A 13,393-nucleotide genomic window follows, 5' to 3' on the forward strand; every position below is an offset into this window, starting at 1 on the left:
AATATTCTGTCTGGACTGAAAGTTGACACACTGAGCGAACTGCTTTGACTCGGATCAATTTTTAACAAACAAACTCAAACGACCAGATTCACTACTAACGAACTGATATGACTTTCAAACAGACTGATGAACCTTTGATAACTGTGAACTCCAAACCGTACGAACTTGAACCGACTTTCCAGCGAATTTGACCTTTCAAACTATTTTCACGCGACCTGAACACACTTCAAACTGTTTTGACTAATATCAATTAGTCGAGATGGTTCGAAACTTGTATATTAGAAAAATTAATATTCCTCTCAACAATAAACGACAAACTAATACCCACAAGCTAATACTGTCACGTCTCCCGACCCACCCTAGACGGAGTCGGGGGCCGCGAGCAGTTTCAGTGGTACCCGTGGTATTTTTATGCGACAGCGGAAGTCTTTTATTACAGGATCTTTTCACCGTAAAATGCTCATTTAATATATTATACAAAGTTTAAGGGATGAATCCCATAATTTACAATAAGTTGATTTCACACAGAAATCTTTTTTTTCCAAAACATGTTTTATTGATTTATTCATACTGAGCCACTTCTCTGAGCTTGACAGTGCTTTACTGCACTTTTCCTGGATCACACAGATCACCTGAAACATGTTTGAAAAAGGTTTTGTCAGCGGGGAAATACTGAGTGAATCATTCTGTTTGCTAAAACGACCCGTTAGTTATAAATTACAGTATTAAGGGGAATTACAATGTTTTTATCAACCAATTATCAAGAATAGGTATATTTGTCACTCGACCGGATCTGTGACTGTGGTCATACCACTATTGGGTCCTGTCGCCCCAATAGTGACGAGTATCAACAATTTTAGGCTCACTCACCTAGAGTGATAAAAATAGTAATGTGCACAATACCCCACATACCGACTGTAATTTGGTGATTACAAAGACTTAATCCCTGTAATTATAACCTTGAAAAGAACTTGGAGTTTTGTAATACTTACTCACAAACTGTGAGAAAACAGTTTAAAAGAAGAATGACTCACATTGCAGTTTTAACGAGCAAATAGATAAGCCTACTGATTAGCCTTGGTTAACCTAGTTTAACACAATGCACACACAGACAGGTTAGTTACTAATACAGCAGTTACTGACGGGTGGTCCTTTGGACAACCCTTAAGCATGTTAAAAGATGAAATAATCCTCCATTTAACCGTGTAATTATCTTGAATTAGATAACTACGATGCTTATGTTTCAGGTACGATTTAGGAGCTAAAAGATGGATCAAAGGCAGTTTTGGAGGCTTTGGTGGAGAACGGGTCGAGAGGAGAACAAAAGAAATAACAAAGAAGTTAAAGCAGCTGAGTACCGTAAATCACGGTTCTACCGTAATTTACGGTAGACCTGATTTCCATTTTGTTCACCACCGTAACACAGACTGTTGGAGCCGTAAAAGATTGATGTCCACCGTAAATTACGGTGGAGCCGTAATTTACGGTGGAGCCTGCGAGAAAAAAATGTAACTGCCATCATATAATCGGTTTTGGAGTGTCTTTTCAATATCTCTCATCATTGGACGGTTCTAGGACAGCATAGGGGCCATTTTTGGCTGGAGATTTGGTTTGTGAACAATTTCAATCATTCGGTTTGTTTTCTTGATTCGTATGAACAATAGTTTGATGTTGATAATGATTCACCGAGCCATGTCCGGATAAACTCTTCGGTGATCATCTTAGGTGAATGTTTCTTGAACTTTTGTGTGTTCAATTTCTGCATTTCTAGAATGATATCTTGCGTTGCTTGAATGTCATGGTGTATGTTTGATTGTTTGTAGTTTGTTAATCAATATTGCAATTTCTAGTCTTAATCGTACGTTCTTGGTGCCGTTGGCAACCGAGATATCACGGGAAGGGTTAGGGTTGGTTATTGATTAATAGGTCATCGGGAAACAACCTCGCGTTTATCTAATCCGAGTACTTTGTTCCCTTTTATCACTTCAATCATATATACACGAGTTATGTCTATGTAACTCTTTCTAGTGGAATTACACACAAATGTTTAAAGAAACTGAACCCTAAGGTGATCATTGTTCTCTCCTAATTGTTTTACAACCAACTTTGATTTGAATTAGTTTTTTTTTTAATTTAGTTTTCTAAAACAACAATCCAAACTCTTGAATTTTAATTTTCTGCAATTTAGTTTAATAATTAGTTTAAGTACAAAGCTATATAATCGACACATCTTCCACATACTCCCTGAGTTCGATACCCTACTACCACTAATTACAGTTGTTTGGGGATTAAATTTGCGTGACCCACGACATCACGTCAAATTTTGGCGCCGTTGCCGGGGAGTAGTGCGCAACGTGTGTTAGTTTAATAGTTTTGTTTGTTATTTTCGGGTTTACGCTGGTTGTGTTTAGTGTGCAGGTACTTCAGGTGTATGCATACTAGAGGCTCTCACAGGTCATCACCACTATCGTTTGATCCGGAAATTGAAAGAACGCTAAGACAAAACCGAGTTTTAGTGCGAGAAAACAAAATCGTTGGTTCACCCACTTCACCCATCACACCAAGAAACATCATGGTTGATTCCCAAATTCCACCTACAACGGGTCAATCATCCTCAACCTTTATACCTACTTCCACCCAACCATCACCAAATACCACATTTCCTAATACCACCGCTGAATTTACACCATCCAATGTCACCCAACCAATCACCACTCAAACTGAACCTTCCATCACCTACAATCCATCCACCACAATCCCACCATTATCTCATTTCTTTCCCCCAACTACGGGTCAATCAACATCTACCTTTTCAATTGCACCGAATTCAACTATTGTGCATGCTACCTCATCTTTTAGACCACAACAATCGGGTTTTCAATATTCAACCATTCCATTTGGGCAAACTTCAGGAATTCAAGGGGGTGGTTACGATGAGGGATTCGAAGACTTTGAGGGGTATGAAGATGATGGGTACGGTTATGGAGATTATGGTGATCAAGGGGATTTTGGTTATGTTCAAAGTCAATCTCAAGGGATGGCAAGTGTTGGTGGAGTGCAACAACAACAACTTATACCACAACACATTCGGCCAAGACCACAAGGGCCACCAATACAACAACCGATTCCATTGCAACAAGTCCGGCCACAACATGTACAACAACAACAATTTCAAAGACCACCTCAGCGCCCACCGATGCGACAACAACAATTTCAACAACCGAACGCACCACAAGGGCAAGTACCAAGGCCAAATGGTCCAATTATTTCGAGAGGTAGGTATGGTGTACCAAGGAGACACCTTAGAGAAAATGTGAGGGGCATTGAAGCACATTTTCGGCCGGTAATCACGCAAAACCCTTCACCGGTAGTCATTCCTCATAATGATCAAGGGCGAACATTTGAAGTAAGAACCAACTCGTTGCAAAGTTTACCAAAGTACAAGGGGTTGGCAAATGAGGAGCCTTATTTTCATTTAGAGGCTTATGATTCTATTTGCAACACTCTTGGGAGTCAAGGGTTTTCAGCCGACGATATCAAATTGGTTTTGTTCCAATTTTCTTTGGAAGAGAAGGCTAAGAAATGGTTCTACACGTTACCTTCGGCATCAATATATACATGGGGGGAGATGCAACAAACCTTCTTGGATGAGTTTTACACCGCCCAAAAGACCAATGATGCAAGGAAGGGATTGAGAAGCTTCCAACAACAACATGGTGAGATGTTTCATGAGGCGTTTGAGCTTTTTAATATGATGATTAAAAACTGCCCTCATCATGGGATTGAATTATGGGAGTTGATGAATGCCTTTCATGAGGGGTTGAGTGCCGAGGACGCACGTGATTTGATGTCTATCACCGGTGGGACTTTTGGAACGAACTATGAGAATGAAGATTGGGAGTTTTTGGAAAGTATGGCAACTACATCAAAGAGGAAAGCTCAAGCCTCAAGAAGAGCCCGACCGACCACTAACCGACCGCAAGTGCACGCCATAGATGATGGTAATGTTCAAACCACTAACCAAATTTATGATGTTTGTGCTTTGTGTAATGAGATAGGTCATGCGGCTGAAAATTGCCAAGGGACGTTGGAAGGGCAATACGAGGAGGTCCATGCGGTTCAAGGTCAAGGTCAAGGAGGAGGTGGTAGGAGTTACAACAACATGAACTCTAATACCTACCACCCCGGGTTGAGGAACCACCCGAATTTTCGGTATGGAAACCCTTCAAATCAAGCTAACCCGAATTTCCAAGGAAACCAAGGATTTCAAAGGCAATATCAAACGGGTCAAAGCTTTTCGGGTGGAAATGAAATAATGGAGATGTTGAAGGCGATGCAAAGTGAAATGCAACGAATGAACCAACGTGATGAGGTTCGGATGCAAAAGGACGAGGTTCGTGACAAAAGCATCCAATCGTTGACCACTCAAATGGGTCAACTTGCAAGTGACGTGGCGATATTAAAGAAAGCAAAAGGCCAGCTACCGAGTGATACAGTGCCAAATCCCAAGAACATAAAAAGCATTAACATCAATGTGGTAAGCACCGTTCCTAGTACCGAAGTTAATGAAAAATGTCTAACTTCTTCGTGTCAAGTGAATGCAGGTTTGGAAAAAGATGCCGAAGTCGATAATGATAAAGAGTATGGAGTGCCAATCGTGCCTATCCGTGTGGGAAAATTAAAAATCCCTCACGCATTGTTGGACTACGGGGCAAGCATGAGTGTGCTACCAAGCGATCTATACGATATGTACGACTTTGGTCCACTAGAAGGTATAGACACCATGGTGAGCTTGGCGGATGGAAGTTGGAGGCGTCCTCGGGGAATGGTTAGGAATGTTAAGATTCAGTTGGGAGAATTTGAATACCCGGTGGATTTCCTAGTTTTGGACTATGCTTCTACCAACATGGCATCACAACAAGGGGTAATTTTAGGTCGACCGTTTTTATACATAGCAAATGCTCAAATTAATTGTAGAGACGAGATTATTACCATGACCGAAAAGAACCGTAGGTTGTATTTTGATGTTCAAACTAGAGGGATTAGTTATGAGTCCATTGAGAGGAAAGGTGATGAGTCTAGTGACTGTATGAAAAATGTGTTACCACGAATGAGGAAAAAACACCCACCGGACCGTGAAGAAACATATATGGGTGCGAGCAAGAGTGTATTTGATTACCCACCGAGTCAAAATGAGACGAATGCATTTTGCCCAATGACAAGCTACAGTGGGGGAGGTGATAGGAACCGATTCTTTGACCAACCATAAATGGTGGTGGCACAGTCTGGCTGAAGACTCGAAACTTAGCGCTGCTCGGGAGGCAACCCGGGGTTTTATATTGATCTTGTTGTTTTTATCTTTCTATGTTTCAGGGCCATGGCGACATTCAAGTGTGGGGAAGATGTACAGATATTTGGGTGAAGGTGGTGATAGGAAGTCGGATTATCTACAACATCTGTTGTGGCAAACTTCACTAGGTCAATGTACTCTTTCCTTAGTCTTGTTATGTTCTTTAGCTTTGAAATATTGTTAGTTTATTAGTTTGCTTTTGTTTTAACAAAAAAAAAATATGAAAAAAAATATATTAAAAAAAAATACCAAAAAGAAATTTGGGGTTTGAGAATTAAAGCTTTTGTTGATGTTGAATGAATTTTAGTGATCAAAGCCCTCAAAGCCATACATTGAGACAATGTATCCCAAGTGTGGGGATGGGGGAAATTTTTGGGAGTTTTAAAAAATTTTGAGCCAAGCGAAATGATGTGAAATTTTGACGCCCTAATTTAACCCCAAGTTGATGCACCGGCAACCCTTGACACCTTTTTCATTCTTGGTGAGAGTTGTAGCCACACTTGTACATAAATAATTGTCTTTGATGAGAGTGGCTACGGGTGGGGGTACGTTAGAACTTGTGCTTGAATGCGATTTGAATCCTTAGTTAAACATGAATGTAGAAAGGATAAGGGCATTAGGTAGCTTCGTCGTTGGTGTGAGCAAGTGTGGGATTTGGGGGGTTGGACCTCATAAGTTATATATATGAGCATGGTAGTGAGAGGGGCGGGGGTTTGGACATTTAGCTGCCCATTTTGTGCCTTTAAAGCTTGTCATTTGTTTCCCCTAGCTACTTACTTAAAAATTTACCCAAATTTGACCCGGTCTTATAGTGTTAGTGATAGATTTAGTAGTTTTGTGAGTTTGTAGTAGTTATGGTTAATGTGTTATCGTATCGTTGATTGTAAAAGAAAAAAAAGAAAAAAAAGAAAAAGAAAAAAAAAGAAAAAAGAAAAGCAATGAGAAAAAGAAAAAAAAGGGGGGCTTAATTGTCTTGTATATAGTAGTGCGTATTTGTTAGTTGTTTTTTTTTGTGTTTGTAATAAAAAGACCGGGTCGAACTTTCGCTACTCATATATATTCCATTTCCTACCTATACACCTAGCCACGTTACAACCTTGAAGTCCCTTTGATTTGCATTCATGTTTGACCCATTCTAGGAGAATGATCGATTCAGGTACAAGCTTATGATTGTGCAACCACCCGTTTGCCTAGTGTGTGTCTAGCTTATCTTTGCTAGTTTTCACTTGTAGCCGAGAGGAGAGAATTTGAGAGGGGTGCATTGCTTGGGTGTTAAAAAGGGGTTGGTAAAGAAATTGCATGCTTTGCTTGGTTTGGCTTGATCACTTGTTTTGAAATCATGTTGATGAGTTGCTTGGGACAAGCAACGGTTAAGTGTGGGGATATGACGGGTGGTCCTTTGGACAACCCTTAAGCATGTTAAAAGATGAAATAATCCTCCATTTAACCGTGTAATTATCTTGAATTAGATAACTACGATGCTTATGTTTCAGGTACGATTTAGGAGCTAAAAGATGGATCAAAGGCAGTTTTGGAGGCTTTGGTGGAGAACGGGTCGAGAGGAGAACAAAAGAAATAACAAAGAAGTTAAAGCAGCTGAGTACCGTAAATTACGGTTCTACCGTAATTTACGGTAGACCTGATTTCCATTTTGTTCACCACCGTAACACAGACTGTTGGAGCCGTAAAAGATTGATGTCCACCGTAAATTACGGTGGAGCCGTAATTTACGGTGGAGCCTGCGAGAAAAAAATGTAACTGCCATCATATAATCGGTTTTGGAGTGTCTTTTCAATATCTCTCATCATTGGATGGTTCTAGGACAGCATAGGGGCGATTTTTGGCTGGAGATTTGGTTTGTGAACAATTTCAATCATTCGGTTTGTTTTCTTGATTCGTATGAACAATAGTTTGATGTTGATGATGATTCACCGAGCCATGTCCGGCTAAACTCTTCGGTGATCATCTTAGGTGAATGTTTCTTGAACTTTTGTGTGTTCAATTTCTGCATTTCTAGAATGATACCTTGCGTTGCTTGAATGTCATGGTGTATGTTTGATTGTTTGTAGTTTGTTAATCAATATTGCAATTTCTAGTCTTAATCGTACGTTCTTGGTGCCGTTGGCAACCGAGATATCACGGGAAGGGTTAGGGTTGGTTATTGATTAATAGGTCATCGGGAAACAACCTCGCGTTTATCTAATCCGAGTACTTTGTTCCCTTTTATCACTTCAATCATATATACACGAGTTATGTCTATGTAACTCTTTCTAGTGGAAATACACACAACTGTTTAAAGAAACTGAACCCTAAGGTGATCATTGTTCTCTCCTAATTGTTTTACAACCAACTTTGATTTGAATTAGTTTTTTTTTTAATTTAGTTTTCTAAAACAACAATCCAAACTCTTGAATTTTAATTTTCTGCAATTTAGTTTAATAATTAGTTTAAGTACAAAGCTATATAATCGACACATCTTCCACATACTCCCTGAGTTCGATACCCTACTACCACTAATTACAGTTGTTTGGGGATTTAATTTGCGTGACCCACGACATCACGTCAGTTACGTCAATTCACGAGATTAAACCCTCACAACGATTAATCAGTGCAATACTCGATAATTCAGTCGGATCCACAACGAATAACAGAGCATAGTCCGAATTCGAACAGCACTCTAATATTCAAGTTGAAATCACGACGAATAATCAAAGTATAAGCTCAATTGATCAGCACCCGGACTATCGTTGGATAGTTATAATCGATCGGACGTTGAATCGTAATAGCGATCGAGTTATTACCCTGGTTGCGGCAGCGTTTCGCGATTGTGTGTGTGTGTTTATAGTATAACAGCTTGATCTCGACGTACACAGTAGCTATTTACATCGTTTTAACATCTCAGTTTACATGCCAAGGTCGGCTATTTATAGCTGAATTTTTGACACGCTTACGGACCGTATGACTAACCCCGTACGGTCCGTAAGAGAACCCGGTCTGCTTACGGTCCGTAAGGACCAACCCCTACGGTCCGTAAAGGTTGCACCCTACTTCCTAGCCTAGCTGAGTTCGGTTCTAGCTTTGATGAATCAAAATTTTCAACCAATTAGATCATAGCAACGGTTTAAACTAGATAATTATCAATTAGGGTTTGCCCCCCTCGAGTTTTAGGGGCCCTGATCCTGATTCCGATTATTCCGGAAATTTCAGGGTTTATGCCAAATTACTTGGGTGTCTTAGTTAGGGTTTTCTTATTGGATAATTATTATCCTAATTACGGGTTTTATTGACAGTTGTTACATCCTCCCCACCTTAAGAACAATCTCGTCCTCGAGATTTACTGGAATAGATGAGGATATTTTCGCTTTATTTCTGATTCCAGCTCCCAAGTGTATTCTGGTCCTCTTTTTGAATTCCACTTGACTTTGACTAACACCAGTCGTTTATGCTTGAGAAATTTAACTTTTCAATCTTCGATCGCCAATGGCTTCTCTATGAATTTCAGTTTTTCGTTTACCTCTATATCCTGAAAAGGGACTACCAGGGATTCGTCTGCTAAACATTTCTTGAGATTGGATACATGAAATACATCATGTACTCCTGATAGTTCTTCTGGTAGTTGTAAACGATAAGCTACTGGTCATATTCGTTGAATCACAGGGAATGGTCCAACGGATCTCGGACTTAGCTTTCCTTTCTTACCGAATCGTACTACTCCTTTCCAAGGAGAAACTTTTAAACGTACTTTATCTCCTACTTGGAATTCTAAAGGTTTGCGACGATTATCTGCATAGCTCTTCTGACGATCTCGAGCCATTTTCAGTCTTTCCTTGATCTGGGTTATCTTATCAGCAGTTTCTTGTACAATTTCTGGACCTGATAATTGACTTTCTCCTATTTCTGCCCAACATACTGGAGTTCTGCATTTGCGCCCATACAATGCTTCGAATGGAGCAACTTCGATGCTCAAATGATAACTATTGTTATAGGAGAATTCTATTAATGGCAAATGGCTATCCCAATTACCACCAAAGTCAATTACACATGCTCGGAGCATGTCTTCTAACGTTTGTATTTACCTTTCACTCTGTCCGTCGGTTTGTGGATGATAAGCAGTACTTAGATTTAGTCGAGTTCCCATTGCTTTTTGAAAACTTTTCCAGAAATGAGAAGTAAATCGACTATCTCTATCCGATACAATGGAGAGTGGGACTCCATGTAGGGATACTACTTCGTCCACGTACAGTTGCGCTAACCTTTTCATGCTAAAGGTTTCTTTCATTGGTAAGAAATGAGCTGATTTGGTTATTCGGTCTATAATTACCCAAATCGCATCATTACCTCTTTTGGTTTTGGGTAACTTAGTAACAAAATCCATTGTTATGAGTTCCCATTTCCATACAGGCATTTCTAGTTGTTGTAGTAATCCTGAAGGTTTTTGGTGTTCAGCCTTAACTTGTGAACAAGTTAAACATTTGGATACGTATTCGGCTATATCCTTTTTCATTCCTATCCACCAGAAATTATTTCTTAAATCTTGGTACATCTTATTGTTTCCTGGGTGCATGGTATACCTAGATTTATGAGCTTCTTCTAAGATCTTATTTCTTAACTCTCCTTGCTTAGGTACCCAAATTCGTTTCTTATGGAATTTCCAAATTCCATCATTTCCTTGTTCTAGTTCTTTTAGGTAACCTTTCATTCCTTCAGTATCATCTTTGATTGCTGTTTTCTGAACCTCTTTGATTTGTGTCATTAAATCTACTTGTAGATTTAACCTAAGAGCACGGACTCGTTTCTGTTTCTCATGGTACTTACGACTTAAGGCATCTGCAACTACATTTGCCTTTCCTTCGTGATATTGAATATCACAGTCGTAATCGCTCAGCATCTCCATCCATCTTCTTTGCCTCATGTTTAATTCTTTTTGCCCAAATATATACCTTAAACTTTTATGATCTGTATAGACAGTAAACTTACTTCCGTACAGATAATGTCTCCAGATTTTAAGGGCAAAGATTATAGCTCCTAATTCTAGATCATGAGTCGTATAATTCTCTTCGTGCTTTTTCAATTGCCTAGAAGCATACGCAAATACCTTCTTGCGTTGCATCAACACACATCCATAGCCTAATTTTGAAGCATCACAATATACTTCAAAGTCTTCTGTTCCTTCGGGCAAAGCTAAGATTGGTGCATTCGTCAATCTATGCTTTAAAATCTTAAAAGCTTCCTCTTGTCTAGGTCCCCATTCAAACTTAGCAGCTTTACAGGTTAACTTAGTTAAAGGTACGGCTATCTTAGAAAAATCTTTGATAAATCGCCTATAGTATCCAGCTAAGCCTATAAAACTTCTTATCTCCATTGCTGTTTGTGGGACTTTCCATTTTGTAATTGCTTCTATCTTAGCAGGATCTACATGGATACCTTCGTGATTTACCACATGTCCTAAGAATTGTACTTCTTGTAGCCAAAATTCACATTTCGAGAATTTGGCATAAAGCCTTTCTTTTCTTAACAAAGTTAAGAGAACATGTAAATGCTCACAATGTTCTTTTTGTCTTTTGGAGTAAATAAGTATATCGTCGATGAAAACGATCACAAATTTATCCAAATATGGTTTACAGATTCGATTCATCATGTCCATGAATGCTGCTGGGGCATTCGTTAATCCAAAGGGCATGACTGTAAACTCATAATGACCATACCTAGTTCTGAAAGCAGTTTTAGGTATGTCTTCTTCTTGTACTCTCAACTGATGGTATCCGGATCTTAAATCTATCTTTGAGAAATACCTAGCTCCTTGTAATTGATCAAAAAGATCATCAATCCTAGGTAATGGGTATCAATTCTTAATCGTAACTTTATTCAATTCCCTATAATCGATACACATTCTCATTGATCCATCTTTCTTTTTCACAAACAACACTGGTGCACCCCAAGGGGATGAACTAGGTTGTATGAATCCTTTGCTTAATAATTCATCTAATTGCCTTTTCAATTCTAGCATTTCGGTAGGTGCTAATCTATATGGTGCTTTAGCTATTGGTGCAATACCTGGAATTAAATGAATTCTAAACTCTACTTCTCTATCAGGTGGTAACCCAGGTAATTCTTCTGGAAAAACGTCTGGGTATTCTGAGACTATCGGGATATCCTGAAGTTCCTTATCTTTAGAGTTAATGATTACTGAAATCATATACATCATTTCCTGCTTTCTTGAATAACTAGCCAATTTCATTACTGAAATGAATTTCAGTGGCTTTCGGGGTTTATCTCCAGTAATTAAAATTACCTCTCCTGTAGGGGTTTGAATTTCTACGGCATTTTTATCACATAGGATTCGTTCATCGTTGGCTATTAACCAGTCCATTCCTAACACTACATCGAATCCAGCTAAATTCATTGGTAATAGATTTGTAGAAAACTTATGGCCTAATAGTTCTAGTTTTCCTTCTTGCCAGACTTTATCTATTTTCACAGAATTTCCTTCTGCTGTTTCGACTGTGAAAATCTGCCTAAGAGTGGTTAAAGGTAACTTAAGATCTTGACAAAATGAAGTATTTATAAAACTTTGGTTCGCACCAGAGTCAAATAATACTTTTGCAAACACATCATGTACTAGGAACGTACCAGCTATCACATCTGGAATGAGTTCGACCTCTTGAGTGGTCAGCTGGAATGCGCGTGCATTTCTCTTGGTTGCTCCTTCAGCTGGTTTGGCTTGGTTGGCTACAGGTTTAGCTAATTTAGGACATTCAAATTGGAAACGACCTCTTTCTCTGCAATTATAACAAATTCTTGTTTTCTTCCTGCAGTCTTCTTCCCGATGTCCTTTTGTCTTGCAAAAATTGCAAACCATGTTGCATTGTCCATAATGCTTCTTTTTGCAAGTTTTGCAGAAGGGAGGTGATGAGGATTGCCCTGTTCCTCTTTTCTTGGTATTACCCATACGAAATCCTTGGGTAATCTTTCGAGCTACTTCCTTCTTATGATCTTCCTCTCTTGCGCGCATCAATTCATCCGTTAGGGTATTAGCTAATTCTACCACATCGTCAATGGTACGAGGTCTCGCAGCTTTAACGATGTTTCGGATTTCACTAATTAACCCCCAGATGTAACGGGAAATAAGTACCGGTTCTGGCGAAGCCAGTGTTGGCACTACCCTTGCGTATTCAAAGAATATCGAAGTATAGCCCCGACAATCTACCCCTGTCATGCGGTGACTTAAGAATTTGTTTGCCATTTGATCTTTTTCATATCCAGGACAGAATTTTCATTCTACAAGACTTTTAAATTCTTCCCAACTCATGGCATAGGCTATCCTTCTTCCCTTTGCCTGGAGGACCGTGTTCCACCATTCTAGCGCTCCTTCTTTGAACAGGTTTGATGCATACATCACTTGATCCTCTTCAGCACATTTACTTATTGCAATTACTGCTTCGGTTTTCTCTAACCAGCGCAGTGTTGTAGTTGCCCCTTCGTTACCTGCAAATTCGGTGGGTTTGCAAGTAAAAAATTCTTTGTAAGTGCAACCAGATGTTGCAGCTTTTATTCTTTTTAGAAGTGGGACTTGTTGCGGATCATGATCGTTATGATTGCCGCCTCCATTTATGCTGTTACTGCTGTTATCTTCCAGAGTACGTTTACTAGGATTTAATTGTTGTGGTTCGGCAGGTTTTTGAACAGCAGCCACAATTGCTGGAATAGCATGGGCTATCCCTTGGGCGATAAAATGCTCAATATCTTGTCGAGTTATATATTGATCTTCCTGTTCTTGCTCAGATTGATTTACTTCATTAATTGGTTCATTGTTAGCGTTTTCCATCTGCTAATTTTTAGGAATTATTACAAAATTCGCACAGATGAACACATAAATTATCACAACATACAAGTATAACCAAAATTGTCGATTTCTCGACTTTCATTTTGTTATTTTATATTGTATATGCATCCGTACACACCGTATCTTACAGAGTTTTATTGCCTATTTTACAAAGTTTTAAGTTACTTATTTACACTATTATACAATACGGCTTCCTGTGG

The 13,393-nt window shown here is 39.2% G+C and overlaps 1 non-coding gene across 1 annotated transcript; it reads right to left on the reverse strand.

Annotated features, from left to right (window-relative positions):
• Window positions 1–3,677: 3,677 nt before the first annotated feature.
• LOC118489559 lies at window positions 3,678–3,783 on the reverse strand. The gene has a single exon (XR_004887580.1). It is a non-coding gene; the product is annotated as a small nucleolar RNA R71 (small nucleolar RNA).
• Window positions 3,784–13,393: the final 9,610 nt, after the last annotated feature.

Source organism: Helianthus annuus, chromosome 17 (genome assembly GCF_002127325.2).
Source record: "Helianthus annuus cultivar XRQ/B chromosome 17, HanXRQr2.0-SUNRISE, whole genome shotgun sequence".
NCBI lineage: Eukaryota > Viridiplantae > Streptophyta > Magnoliopsida > Asterales > Asteraceae > Helianthus > Helianthus annuus.